The sequence below is a fragment of the Cavia porcellus genome, unplaced genomic scaffold (genome assembly GCF_034190915.1).
Source record: "Cavia porcellus strain 051 isolate PalLab524CR breed Dunkin Hartley unplaced genomic scaffold, mCavPor4.1 scaffold_3, whole genome shotgun sequence".
Classification (NCBI taxonomy): Eukaryota; Metazoa; Chordata; class Mammalia; order Rodentia; family Caviidae; genus Cavia; species Cavia porcellus.
Genome location: NW_026947486.1, coordinates 113652800 through 113668079, shown reverse-complemented (window position 1 = coordinate 113668079; position 15280 = coordinate 113652800).

Genomic DNA, 15280 nt, shown 5'->3' with positions numbered 1-15280 from the left:
GGGAGATCTATTTCAAAGCTTTCTTCAGCATGAAAGTCATTGTGTGATGCATCTGAGTGTTTAGACTAGTAAAATACTGTAATCAGTTGCAATTAAATGCCAATATTTCAGTCTATTGGCTGTGGGCACTGATTTGTATTTGCTGCATGTCTCTGAACGAACTGAAGACTACTTATCAAATGAAGTTTGATTTTATATTTACAATCAGAAAAAATGTTTTAAGGAAACCCAACAGCCACCAATTCCAACTAACAGAAATAAAGAGGATAAGAAGGAAGCCTGAAAATATTTTTAAACAAATGTTGCTGGAACCTGTTCTACTTGTGTGGAGTCCTATGTACAAGAGCCAGAGAGAGAAGGATCTCTGTGCCATAAATAATCCAACAGTGCTTCAGAAGCAAGATGTTCAAGGAGAAGGCAGGTGAGCCTGGGTTCTGATTCAAAATTGAACCACTTCAATTTAATTTCAGCAAGCAAGCAATGCCTAATTCTTTTAATATTGCTATTATACTTAAATGCAAGTATGGAATGGCTAGTCTCTAAAGACTGAACTGATGGAAATGATCTGCTATTACAAGGGCAGACCATGCTAGCCTTAAATCAATCATTTTAACTCTGCCTTTGTAATACATTCATGATACAAACAATCCTTTATGCAAAACCTGCTATTAATTCTAATCTTATACTGCTCTCTACTGGTGATAAGTGATGTGAAACCTCATTAGATATCAAAAGGCCTAGTTAACTTCGCATCCTAAGCTCACACATGTAAAGATGGTCTTACTACGTTCCCAATTTGCTATGCAAGGCAATCTGAAGCTTTGACACCACACTTCTGCTATTGTGACTTTTAATCTTGATTTACTAACTGCACTGGATTATGAAATACCTAACAGATCAGTAAAGTATGGTCCTGTGTATATCTGGGTTGATCACAAATGCGCATTGGGTACTATATATGACTGCTTGCCTGAGCTATGAATGGGGAGCACCCATATAAACAGGCCCCCAAATCCAGAACAGGAACACTCAGATAGATTGGCTAAAAGGTCAAATAAAAAATTCCAAATAAGGAATGTAGAAGTGGATCAGAATCCAATCTTTATTCACAATAGCCTTGTGACTCCGAGTAAGTCATTTTACTTTTTACTTTTTGAGCTTTGATTTTCTTATCAGTAAAATAAAAACAATAATTACCTACCTGCCTACTTCACTGGGCTATTACAGTGAATGACAATGTAGGTAAGATAATACTTTATAAAAAGCATATTACCAGTACACTAAAAGAAATACTATTTTCCTTAGAACAGTGGCCTTAGACCTTTTTATATAATCAGAAAGATGGACTTTTTAAAAGGTAATCTCACACAAATTAATTTATAGAACACATTAGCAGTGCATTGTGGTATAACCTCAAATGTATATCTGCTTATTAAATCATCTAGTGAAAAGAACACAATTACATAGATACATATGAAGTTTTGAAACCTGGAGTTATGGTGATCAATGATATTTGCTCTCCTCTCATATGTAACTTATTCCTGGACTGCTTTTGTTTGCCACATAACAGAAAACTTACACTCATGAAGATAAAAATCTATAAATAATATTTAAATTGCTTCAAAATCTCAGCACTGCCTCTAAAATGATACAGAAGCTTGAACAGTAAGGAATAGTAACTCTTAATAATAATAGCTATTGCTCATTCATACTCCCTATGTAACAGATATTTCTCTAAGGATTTCATGTACATTATTTCATTTAATTCTCAAAGAACCCAATGAGGTAATTGCATCTACAGTCATCATTTTTAACAGATAAAGAAAGTGAGACAAGAAGGGATTAAGAAATTTGCTCAAGGCAGCACAGCTAAATCCGGGACCAAACTCTGTGCTCTTAATCACTTTGGTATGTTGCCTTCTACAGGGGAAAATATCATTGGAAATTGAATCACCAAAGTTTAACAACTGATGGAAATCCTTAACTAGAACATGCTAAATTTGGACCTAAACAAAGAATGCGTTGTCAACCAATTGAAATCTTCAGTATCTGACAAAATTACTTTCCTAATATGTCTTGCTCTAACAATATCATTTTTAAAGCATGTGAGTTACCTCAATACCTGTCTGTCAGATAATCTCCAGAAACTACAAAATAGCCAAATTCTTTTTGCTTCCATAATGACTCCGACTTTAGGTTCTCAATTCATTTATATAAATCTGTAACCATAATCCTAGTACCACTAAGCATGTACATTGCCAGATTATATTCTTCTGCTTGCTAAAATTCATACAAAAGTATGCCAAACTTGCCCCAACAGCGATCAGGAAATGAAATTTTATCACCATGAGAAGCATGCCATATCTCTTGGTTATTATATAACCCTCCCATTTACTGCCTAGAGAAGAGTGAATGCCTAAATATTACCCGGTATTGCATTACTGAGGTCTATATACATGTATCAGAATAGTGACCTCAAATGTACAATTCTATTTGCAGAACACATACCATCTTGAAATTTTATTTCCCTGAATCTTAATTTTAGCATCTCTTAAACAAAATAAAACACACACACACACACACACACACACACACACACACACACACAATTATAATTTTACTGCAAGGCTGGCACAAAAAATAGTCTGTAGACAAACATTCTGGTGGGATCCAAGTTACTTCCCTAACTTTCCTACTTAAATACCAGTCACATGACTAAAGAAACTCCAAAGAGAGAGAGGCAGCAGCTTTGCAAAGTAGAGCTATCTCTTCTTCTAGGTATTTAGAAAATCTAAGTCCTACTACAATATTTTGGCAATTATTGCCAATCCAATAAGTTATTAAACTTGGAAAAGGGGAAATATACCTAATATTTTAGTACTAGAGATGTGAAACATTTTGCTGCTATAGTAACATCAGGAAGTCTTATTGGTACTTTGGTGTGCTCATAAAATTATATTTGATTTATTTACAGACAGGAAAACTTATGAAAATATAACAATGGTGAATTGCATTATCTCAATAAAAATTCATTGTAATTAAGCTTTTCTGTACATTTCTGAAAAGTATCAGCTTAAATATATGTTAAATTCTAAATTTTGATTTACTAAAAACCAATATTTTGTTACCCATTCTACTTGGTTAATTATAAATACACAACAGGCAGAGGAGGAGCTGGGCAGATCTGGGGTGCCCTCACTGGCCTCTCTGCGTGTCTGGAGGACTCTGGATATCTGCGCCCAGACTGCTGGAGTTCCCTCAGGCTTCCAGGTGCAGTGAAGGAGAGAGGTGGGTTTGAGGCTTCCACATCAGCCTCCCCATTCCTGGCTTCATTTGGAGACCTGCTGAGCTCCCGATAGGTGGGCTGGCCCACACTACCAGCCTAGCCCAGCCTGTTTAGCTGCCGCGCCTGGCCATAGGTCTGCAGAGGAGGAGCTGGGCAGATCTGGGGTGCCCTCACTGGCCTCTCTGCGTGTCTGGAGGACTCTAGATATCTGCACCCAGACTGCTGGAGTTCCCTCAGGCTTCCAGGTGCAGTGAAGGAGAGAGGTGGGTTTGAGGCTTCCACATCAGCCTCCCCATTCCCGGCTTCATTTTGAGACCTGCTGAGCTCCCGATAGGTGGGCTGGCCCACACTACCAGCCTACCCCAGCCTGTTTAGCTGCTGCGCCTGGCCATTGGTCTGCAGAAGAGGAGCTGGGCAGATTTGGGGTGCCTGCATCGGCCTCTCCATGTGTCTGGAGGACTGTGGATATCTCTGCAACCAGGGAGGGTCCACAGGTTCCTGAAGCACTGCAGCCTGTGGTGAGTACCCTAACCCGGCTGCGATTGAAGAACTGTGGAGCTTCCAAGGGGCAGGTGGGCGCACAGTGTCCCTGAGGCCCAGCTTGTCTGGAACTGCAGAGTTCTGAGCAGGCAGAGGAGGGCCACTGGTTCTGTAGGCCTAATGGCTTGGGGTAGCGCGGCGCCAGAGTCTCAGTAGCTCCACACATAGAAGGGGATTTTCAACAGATCCTGAGGAAGCTTTCAAATAACACTTGAAACACAGAAATATAAGAAAATGACAAAACGAAAGACCAAATTACAACCTCAAACCTCCAGCCCATCTCAAGAAATCCTAGGAGTGATGTATATAGAAGAAAATATATCCCATCCACCTCATATATTGGACACAATAGCCACTGAAATTGACAAGCAACTCCAGGAAGCTTTAAAGAAATTCAAACTCGAAATAATCTCCCAGATAAAAGAAGAAATGATAAAAGAAATGAAAGAGATTCTAAATATATCTAAAGAAAACACAGATAAAAAATTGGAGGAACTAAACAAAAAGATAGAATCCCTAGACGAGCAATATAAGAAACAAACAGAATACATAATGCAGATGCACAGAGATATACAGGAAATAAAAAACTCCACTGAAAGTTGTAAAAACCGCCTTAATGAAAGTGAAGATAGAATTTCAGACCTTGAAGACAGGATTGCAGCTAGTGAACAGGAAAGGAAAGATCTTTTGAAAATAACAAGGAACCAGGAAACAACAATTCAACAACTGCAAGACGATGCAAAGAAGAATAACATAAGAATGATAGGGATTAATGAAAGAGAGGGAGACAACATGAAGGATGTCAGGAGGGTATTTAGAGAAGTAATAGCTGAAAATTTCCCAAGCATGAGATCAGAAACTGACATCAGGATCAGTGAAGCATATAGAACTCCAAACAGTCATAACCAAAATAAAACTACACCCAGACATATAATAATCACCATCCCAGAAATCCAACACAAGAATAGATTATTAAAAGCTGTCAGAGAGAAAAGACAAATCACTTATAAAGGAAAACCTATCAGAATCACAGCAGACTTCTCAGCACAAACGATAAAGTCAAGAAGAGCATGGAGTGAAATATTCCAGATCCTAAAGCAAAATGATTTCCAACCAAGACTGATATATCCTGCAAAACTATCGTTCAAAATAGATGGTGCAATACGATACTTCCATGACAAAGAACAGCTGAAGAACTTCATGAACACCAAACCAAACCTGCAAAAAATATTGAAAGACAGTTTAGATACACAAAGGAAAAAAGCACTATGCAAAGCAAATAATTAAACAGAACAGAAAGATAAAGATGCAACAGCAGAGAGATAACATTCCTACAATTAACCAGCATTTAACAGTAATAACCATTAATGTAAATGGTCTCAATGCACCAATCAAAAGAAACAGACTAGCAGAATGGATCAAGAAACAAAATCCAACCATATGCTGTTTACAGGAAACCCATCTAACCCAGAAAGATACTCACAGACTGAAAGTCAAAGGATGGAAAACAATTCTTCATGCAGCAGGAATCCAAAAAAAGGCAGGAGTAGCCATTCTGTTTGCAGACAACGTGAACTTTAAACCAACAATGACCATAAAGGACAAAGAAGGTCACTAGATACTCGTAAGGGGAAAACTCCAAGAGGAAGAGATAACTATCTTAAATATATACGCACCAAACTCCAGAGCACCCAGTTATATAAAACAATTATTAACAGAAATGAAAACTCAAATTATCAGTAACACAATTGTAACAGGAGACCTTAATACACCACTGACACCAAGGGACAGATCAACCAGACAGAAAATGAGCAAAGAAATAACAGAACTGAATCACACCTGTGAACAAATGGGTTTGATAGACATATACAGAATGTTCCACCCAACAACATCAGAATACACATTCTTCTCAGCAGTACATGGATCATTTTCTAAAATAGACCATATATTAGCTCACAGAACATATTTAAGCAAATGCAAAAGAGTTGAAATCATCCTTTGCATATTATCGGATCATAGCGCTCTGAAATTAGAAATTAATGACAAAGGATACTGCAAAAATTCCGCAAACACATGGAAACTAAATAACACACTCTTGAGTAATCAGTGGGTCACAGAAGAAATTAAAGAAGAAATTAAACAATACCTAAAAGAAAATGAAAATGCAGATACAACTTACTGGAATCTGTGGGATGCAATGAAAGCCGTTCTGAGAGGAAAATTTATTGCACTGAGTTCCCACATCAGGAAAACAGAATGAATACAAATAAATAACTTGATGCTACACCTCAAACAGCTAGAAAAAGAAGAGCAAGTCAAGCCCAAAGCCAAAAGAAGTGAGGAAATTATAAAAATCAGAGCAGAAATCAATGCAATAGAGACTAAGAAAACAATCCAAAGAATCAACGAATCAAAGAGTTGGTTCTTTGAAAGAATAAATAAAATCGATAAGCCCCTAGCCAACCTTATTAAAAAAAGGAAAGAAAAAGCTCAAATTCATGCAATAAGAAATGAAAAAGGAGAAATCACTACAGACCCAATAGAAATACAGAGGATCATCAACACCTATTTCGAAAACCTCTACTCTCAAAAGTTTGATAACACAGAAGAAATATACAGATTCTTACAAGCATATGAAGTACCAAAGCTAGATCAAGAGGATATAAAACTGTTGAATAACCCAATCTCTGCTAATGAAATTAAGAATGTAATTGGGTCCTTGCCCACCAAGAAGAGCCCAGGCCCAGATGGATTCACTGCAGAATTCTACAAGAAATATAAAGAAGACCTAATGCCGACACTCCTCAAACTATTCAATGAAATTGAAAGGGAAGCAATCCTTCCTAAGTCATTCCTGGAAGCAAATATTACTCTAGTACCAAAACCTGAGAAAGACCCAACTATAAAAGAGAACTATAGACCGATCTCCCTAATGAACACAGATGCAAAAATCCTCAATAAAATATTGGCAAATAGGATCCAGCAAATCATCAAGAAGATTATACACCATGACCAAGTGGGATTCATCCCAGGAATGCAAGGATGGTTCAACATACGCAAATCAATAAATGTAATCCACCATATCAATAAAGCCAAAAATAAGAATCACATGATCATCTCTATAGATGCAGAAAAAGCCTTCGATAAGGTCCAACACTTATTCATGATAAGAACTTTACAGAAAATTGGAATAAATGGTCTTTACCTCAATATAATAAAGGCCATTTATGACACACCAACAGCCAGCATCATACTAAATGGCCAAAAATTGAAAGCCTTTACTTTAAAGTCGGGTACAAGACAAAGATGTCCTTTATCACCACTCCTATTTAATATAGTACTGGAAGTACTAGCCAGAGCAATTAGGCAAGAAAGAGAAATAAAAGGGGTAAAGATAGGAAAAGAAGAAGTTAAATTATCATTGTTTGCAGATGACATGATACTCTACATAGAAGACCCCCTAAACTCCATTGAAATACTCTTAGATACAATAAATAAATTCAGTAATGTGGCTGGATACAAAATCAATACTCAGAAATCAATAGCATTCCTATACACGAACAACAAAATTACAGAGAGGGAAATAAGAGAAACTGGACTATTCACATTAGCAAACAAAAAAATGAAATATTTAGGAATTACTCTTACGAAAGAAGTGAAAGACTTATACAGTGAAAATTATAATACACTGAAAAAGGAAATTGAAGATGATCTCAGAAAATGGAAAGACATCCCTTGCTCACGGATAGGAAGAACAAACATTGTGAAAATGGCCATTCTCCCAAAACTGTTATACAGATTCAATGCAATCCCAATAGAAATACCATCAACATACCTTATAGATCTAGAGAAATCACTCCTAAATTTCATCTGGAACCAGAAGAGACCTAGAATCGCAAAGGCAATTCTAAGCAGCAAAGACAAAGCAGGAGGCATCACAATCCCTGACTTGAAGTTATACTACAAAGCAACAGTAGTAAAATCAACATGGTATTGGAATCAAAACAGAGCTGAAGATCAGTGGAATAGATTAGAAGATACAACCACAACTACGAACACACTCAACCACCTTATTTTTGATAAAGGAGCCAAGCAGGTTCACTGGAAGAACGACAGTCTCTTTAATAAATGGTGCTGGAAAAATTGGCTCTCCATTTGCCGAAAACTAAAGCTAGACCCATGTCTATCACCATGTACTAAATTAAAATCTAAATGGGTCAAAGATCTGAACATTAAAACAGAAACACTAAATCTATTGGAAGACAAAATAGGTAGAAACCTTGGAGACATAGGAGTAGGTAAAGAATTCATGAACAGGACTCAAACCGCACGGGAAATACTTCCCAGAATCAATAACTGGGACCACTTCTTATTAAAAAGTTTCTGCATGTCAAAAGAAATCTCCAGCATAGTGAAAAGAAAACCCACAAACTGGGAAAAGATTTTAGTGAACTCTCTCTCAGACAAGGGACTCTTGTCTAAAACATATAAAGAATTAAAGAAACTCAGACCTCCGAAATTCAAAGATCCAATCCAAAAATGGGCATCTGAGATGAATATGCAATTCTCAGATGAAGAAATGCAAATGGCAAATAAATACATGAAAAAAATGCTCATCATCATTGGTCATTAGAGAAATGCAAATTAAAACCACACTGAGATACCATCTCACTCCTGAAAGAATGGCCAGGATCAAGAAAACCGACAACAAATGCTGGAGAGGCTGTGGGGAAAAAGGAACTCTCCTGCACTGCTGGTGGGAGTGTAGACTGGTACAGCCTTTGTGGAGATCTTTCTGGAGATTTCTCAAAAAGTTGGGACTGGAAATCCCATTTATTCCAGCTATTCCACTTCTAGGCATATTCCCAGAAGTACTGAAAGCATCATACCACAGTGATATATGTGCACCTATGTTTATAGCAGCACAATTTGTAATCGCCAGATCTTGGAAACAACCCAAGTGCCCATCAACTGAGGAATGGATAAAAAAGTTGTGGTATTTCTATACAATGGAGTATTATTCAGCTATAAAGAAGGATCACATTGAGATATTTATCAATAAATGGGCGCAGCTTGAGACCATACTTATTAGTGAAATAAATCAATCTCGCATGTGTGAATACCGAATAGTTTCCCTAATGTAAATAATGATTCAAATATATAAAAATATGTGGTAATCATGATTCCCCATTAGGTGGCCTTGAAGCCTTATAAAGTTTTCACTCATTAATTAGAAAGGCTTTATTCTGGGCTTCTTGATATGAAAATATTTGAAGCTAGAGTATATGAAGTTTTATCCAAATATTTCAAGGAAAAAGACACTATGGTAACTACTATTAAGTCAGGTTATAAGGTGGTGAAGTACTAGGTTGTTGAAACAGTCATGCTGTGACCTCTATTGTTATGTTGTTATGTCCTGTTTTATCTCAATCTCCCCCTTATTGTTTCAAAAAAATTATTTAGTCATTTCTTATGTTTGTCTTAATTAAAGAAAAAATTCAAAAAAATTAGGATATATAAATAGTAACTCTTTTCGATTTCCTATTAACTTTTTTTGAAGTCCTGTAGTACTCCCACGATCTTGTTTTGACTGATTAAACTCTGTTCCATTCTATATGATAGTATCAAGTTTGAAGAAATAGGCAACTACTTTGAAGACAATAAGATTCACTAAGATACCCATTCTGGTTTGACTATTGTCTTCTTTGGAAGTCCTGTAATGTTTACAATACAATGGTCTTGTTCTCTACTGTTTTGTTCAACTTTATAATATCTAATAAGATAGACAATTCTTTTTAAGGAAACAAGGGACAACGTTGATAACCATTGTTGATAAACTTGTACTCTGTTCTACACCATGTGCTATGTCTATCCTTGGTATTGACTGACAGCTTTGTTTTGCCATATTTGACTGTATTCTTCCCCCCCCCAAAGAAAGTAATAAGCACTAAGGAGTAATAAAATCCAAGATGTGTAAATTTTGTTGTAAAAAAGAGAGGGAAAAAAAAAAGAGCTCTAACGGATATAACAGCAAGTGTGTTTGGGGGTGTTAAATAGCTGACTTTATCAATGTTTTTGGAACACTGAACACAGCTGTTTGCAGTCTCCCTGTTTGAATGTCCACCTTGTGTTCTTTGATACTGTGATTTGAGGAACTATTTTCAAGAAGATAGTGTGTAATCTACTAGCAGGTGATTTCTTACTGTTATGTTTTTTTGTTTTGTTTTGTTTTGTTTTGTTTTGTAGTTCTGTATTGCGTGTACCCTTACGCCGCTTTGGTTTGTTTTGTGTTTTTCTCTTTTTCCTCTTAAATAAAAAAAAATAAAAATAAAAAAAATAAATACACAACAGGCTGGGTATGATGGCACATGCCTATAATCCTAACATTCGGGAGGCTGAGGCAGGGATTGCAACAAGTTCAAGGCCAGCCTGGAATACAAAGTCAATTCAAAATCATTCATAACTGCATAGTGAAAAAAAAGACCGCAAAAAATGTAAATGTATGACAGATTTAATTAAATTATATAACAAATTTTTGTATATTTGTGCCATTTATTTCTTTAAAACATTGTAATCAAGTTTGTAACATATAAAAAAGGAAAATTTTGATATCACATGATATTCACAATCACCAGGTTAGAACCAGAACTATAACTAGTACACGTTAGTGACTAGTTTTTTTTGTTTTTTTTTTTTAAAAACTGGGGTAGAAAACACATTAAGTACTAGTTAAAACTTTCATTCATTTTGACACTTCTAAGTCTTTTTTCTACCAAAAATTCCTCTTTTTGTCAAAGCTTAAACATTTGGATATTAATGGTTTAAATTTTTTGTAATTTTTTATTAGTATATGCTTGCAGTACATAATAATCATATTCATTTTGGCGAGTTGGCACATGTACATAACATATCTTAATTCCTTTTTCATAGTCTACCTCTCCCATCCACCCCTTTTCCTTTCAACTCTTGATCCCATTTCCATTTGCAAAAGCTCTATTTCCACTGTTTCTTTATTTTCTATTCCCTTTCCCTCCCATACCTTCCATCTCTCATTCTCATTCCCATTTGAAAAAGATCTCCCTCCTTCCTATTATCTATCTTTTATTTTGCTATTTATTTATATTTTAGAGTTTTGATATAACAGAAACCATAAGACATTTCAGCTGGTATGCCTGATTAATTTCACTTAGTATTATAGTCTCAAGGTGCATCCATTTGCCTATGAGTATCTCATTTATCTTTCTTTCTAGAAGAGTAGTACTCCATTGTGTACAAATACATTTTTTACTCACTCATCTGTTCATGAATGTTGATTGTTATCAAACAGAAAATCTTAGATGAATAACATGCTGAGACTTCTTTAGCATGCTCAAGTGAGGAGTCAGGAGGGAGAACAAGACTCCAGGATGTCCAACCAAAGTAAGAAGTCTGATCCAACCATAGGTTGTATGTTAGGCCAACAGGTAGTCCAAAGTCTAATAACAAGAGGAGCCATTATCGGCATATAAAAAATCCAGGGAAGCAGGAATGTATTCAAGACAAACCTAGCTCCAGAGAGGAATTCTCATCTGAAACATGACCTCAGGCTTAGAAATTGAACCTGTGGTGGATGCAGGAAGGTTGCAATTAGGTGAATCCAGGGGCAAATGCAAAACACCCCTGAGCAGATTATATGTGTAAAGTCAACAGACATGAGGCCAATTCTAGAATGAAACAAACACAATAATATTTTGGCTTCATTCAGGTTGGAGCAGCTCAGAAACTGGACTGGTTGTGGCCTTGAAATTCCCAGAGATCACTGCAAAAATATTTCTCTTCACAAGGTGATGTCATTAGGACATCAAGAGACACACACAACCACAGGCAGAAATCATATGTATGTGCATACATTGATGCAAGTGTGATTTGGAATCTTCTGAAATCACTTTATTTTCTCATTATTGCCATTTAGACTTCTGCAGTGGCTCACAGGCACTTCTTCCTTGGGTCACAGGCACCAAGACCACCTTTGTGAGGTACACACACACCCACTCTTATGCCCCTCTATTTCTACTACTCTGTTAGCATTGTTGTAGTTACTCCTTCATCCTCCTAATGGACCTTAAGAAACCTAAACTTTGACTTTCTCTTTTTTTAGCAACCAGACAAAGACCCTGTTAAGAATGGGTGGCTTAAACCCACGGGACCAATATAGAGGAAAAGCATTTACATACTTCGTTTGGTACCTTTGGTTCTTGGATTGGTAACTTGCCCTTATTTGGAAGAGCCTGAACTTCAGCCATCAGCTTTGGCACAACACTGGTTGACAAACTTGAAGTGGGCGTTTAGTAGGATTTTCATTTTCTCCTTTGCTTTTCAGCCATGCACTATGTTTGGCCCACACTTCAACTCCAAAGCCACACCTCAAAAAGAACTCCCTTTAGAAACCCAAACATACCTCAGAATCTGTGGCACAATGAGGAGACCAAATTGATATACGGTGACTGACCTCCATTTTCAGCCATGCCAGTCATTTGGCATCAAAATATGCACCAGCTGTGAGTGCTTGGATCTTGATAAATCAGAGGATGCTGGAAAGCTATCAAGGTACTGCTGTGAAAATGTTTCCCATCCCTTATTATCTGCTCTACCCCCTTATTTTCAAATTTTGCTCCCCATGCAGGTGACAACATATAAAAAAATGCAAAGCTTGCATAAATCCATACATAGGTTAACACTGTGCTTTTGTAAGATCTTTAATATAAGCCCATTAACTTTACTGTTGAGGATAGTCATTCATCATCATCTGCTAGCCTATGGCCTATTGTGTCTCAAATGGTTCTAGCCAAAAGAACAACTAATCATTCTAACCCATATTTGAGAAAGAAGAGAGAGAAGTGAATGGGTTTACAAGCAGAAGTTTCTCCATGATCTGTTCTTCTTCAGAAGACAATGAAACCTTCATTGATTTCAACAGGAAATTCACCTGGTATAAAGGGCAGTGGGTGATATGGCCCAAATGAAACTTACAAGTCACAGTTACAAGTCCAAGGCCATTCTGCTCTCATTAGTGCTTATAAGGAAATAAAATACTTCTTTTAATTTTGCTTTTATTGCACTTTGCTGAAAGGAAAGATTTAAGTTTGTTGGGGATAAGTATTTTTTCTCATTATTTATTCATATGCATATTAAATTTCATTAAGTCAAGTTCCCAAGTTCTAACCCGCTGATAAGGGTGATTCTTTATACTTTCCATCTGCTCATCTAAGTCAACAAGATGCTCAGGCCTTAGAATGTGTTTCTACAATCAAAAGCCAGTAGGAGCTGCAGAGACCAAGTCTTTCTTACCTATGGTACTCACTTAGCTTCACAAAACAGAGAGAACAAGGTTAATTATTCAGCCATGACCAGGCCATCATCGGGGCAAAGTCTTCTCCACTCAAATTGCCCTTGTCATAGATCAGAACCAGGCCTTTTAACCTAAACAGGAAGCAAATTGATTGTTTCCAATTTCTGACTGCCTTAATGTGATTTTATATTAATTCCAGGTTGGAAATAACAGTTGGTAGATATAAAATTATTTTCTTGAGCAAAATTTTCACAACTGTTTAGTTTTTCATCCAGGGAAAATTAATTGATTTATAGGCAGCATGACACTGATAATGCAAACAGGAAATATAAAGAGAAAAGCTAGTGTTGTATCTTGGACTCAGGCAATTAGTGTTAGGTAAAGAAAAAATCATTTCCAGAATTGTCTGTCAGCCAAAGCAGTTTTTAAATCAAAAAATCAAGCCACAGAGGCAATAGTCATGCAACACAAAATTATGAGTGTATGTAGGAGAAAAACAAAAACTTTTTATGTGTCAAGAACAGGAAGTTATCTTTTATTTCTCCACAAAACTTTACAGTCAGCAGCTGAAGGCAGAAAAAGAAGGAAATTATAACAATTAAATCCGACTTCCAGGAGAACATGGTGGACAGATAGCAGCAGCTAGAGAGGCTCTGTGAAAGACCCAGGTTAGAATTCAGGAATGGTGCGGAGTAAGGAATCATAAGCAAGTGGAGATATGCCCTGCTGACCCAAGAACGAACTGGGCTGAGAGAAACCAACTGGGAATGCAATCCTGTGCTATAACAGGAACAGAAAAGCCTCAGTGTGGAAGCTGGAGCCCGTGCCTTTGGAAGCCGCGATTTGGGTTTCCCGCCACCGCTGATGCGTCTACATCCGCTCGGCAGGGAGAGAGATGAGCGAAAGCTCTGAGAATGGGAATCAGTGAACAGAGTTGAAAGCAGGATGGGCGGGGAGCTGTGCATTGACCTCCGGTGAGTGAGAGAAACTGGGACTCTTCCACGGTCTAGGAGACTCCAACAGAGGACATTCTGGGACTGGGCAGACTTGCGAGAAGAGGGCGCTGCAGTGACTTCAGTCATGTATCCCCCTCTCAAGCAGGATTGGTGAGCAGTGCCTAGCCTATGTGACACTGCTGGCTGAGACCCAGTAGGCTAGTACAACCCAGGTCCCAGTGCCTGACGGTAGATTGACCTGGAGGGGCGGGCCCCACATAGGCTGCCTGGTCTGCAACTTCCTGGTGCGCTGCAGTGGGCAGGAACACCTAGCCGGCGCAATTCAATCAGACTGTGGCCAACAGGGAAGGAAGCTGGGCCTCCTATATATGCTTGCATATATAAGGAACAAAGAATATGGGAAGAGGCAGCAACAAGAAAGGGTCCTCGGCCCCCAATCATGAGAAAGAGGCAATAGCAGACACAGCACCAATAGATATAAAGCGCTATCTCCAGAGCCTCATAGACAAGTTCAGGAATGAAGTTATTAATGACCTGAAGCTAGACATAAGCAGAATAGTTAGAGAAATGCTAAGCACCACCCAAGAAAAAACAGATGGTGGGATGGAAGAACAAAAAGGAGGGGAGAATTGTTTGATGGAGAAAATAGAGAAAGCATAGAATACGTGAAGCAGGTTCAAAGAGATTACCAGGAAACTAAAAACTTTATCGAAAACTGGCATAACAGCTTGAAGGAAACTAAGGACAGGTTATCTGAACTGGAGGGCAGAATTGTAATATGGGAGAATGAAATGAAAAACTTCTTAAAAATAACAAAGAAACAAACAGCAATAATACAAAGACTAGAAGATGATAAGAGGATCTATAACTTAAGAATTAAGAACATAAAAGAAGAAGTAGGGACACAAACAAATGAACTACAAAAGCTACTCACAGAAATAATCCAGGAGAATTTTCCTAATTTAGCAAAAGGTACTCAGTTGTATGAAGCATACAGGAACCCAGCCACCTACAACCCAAACAGAGCAACACCCAGGCATATAATAATTAAAATTCCAGAAATCCAATACAAGAACAGAATATTAAAAGCCATCAGAGACAAGAAACAGATCACTTACAAGGGAACACCCATCAGAATTACAGAGGATTTCTCAGCACAAACCACCAAAT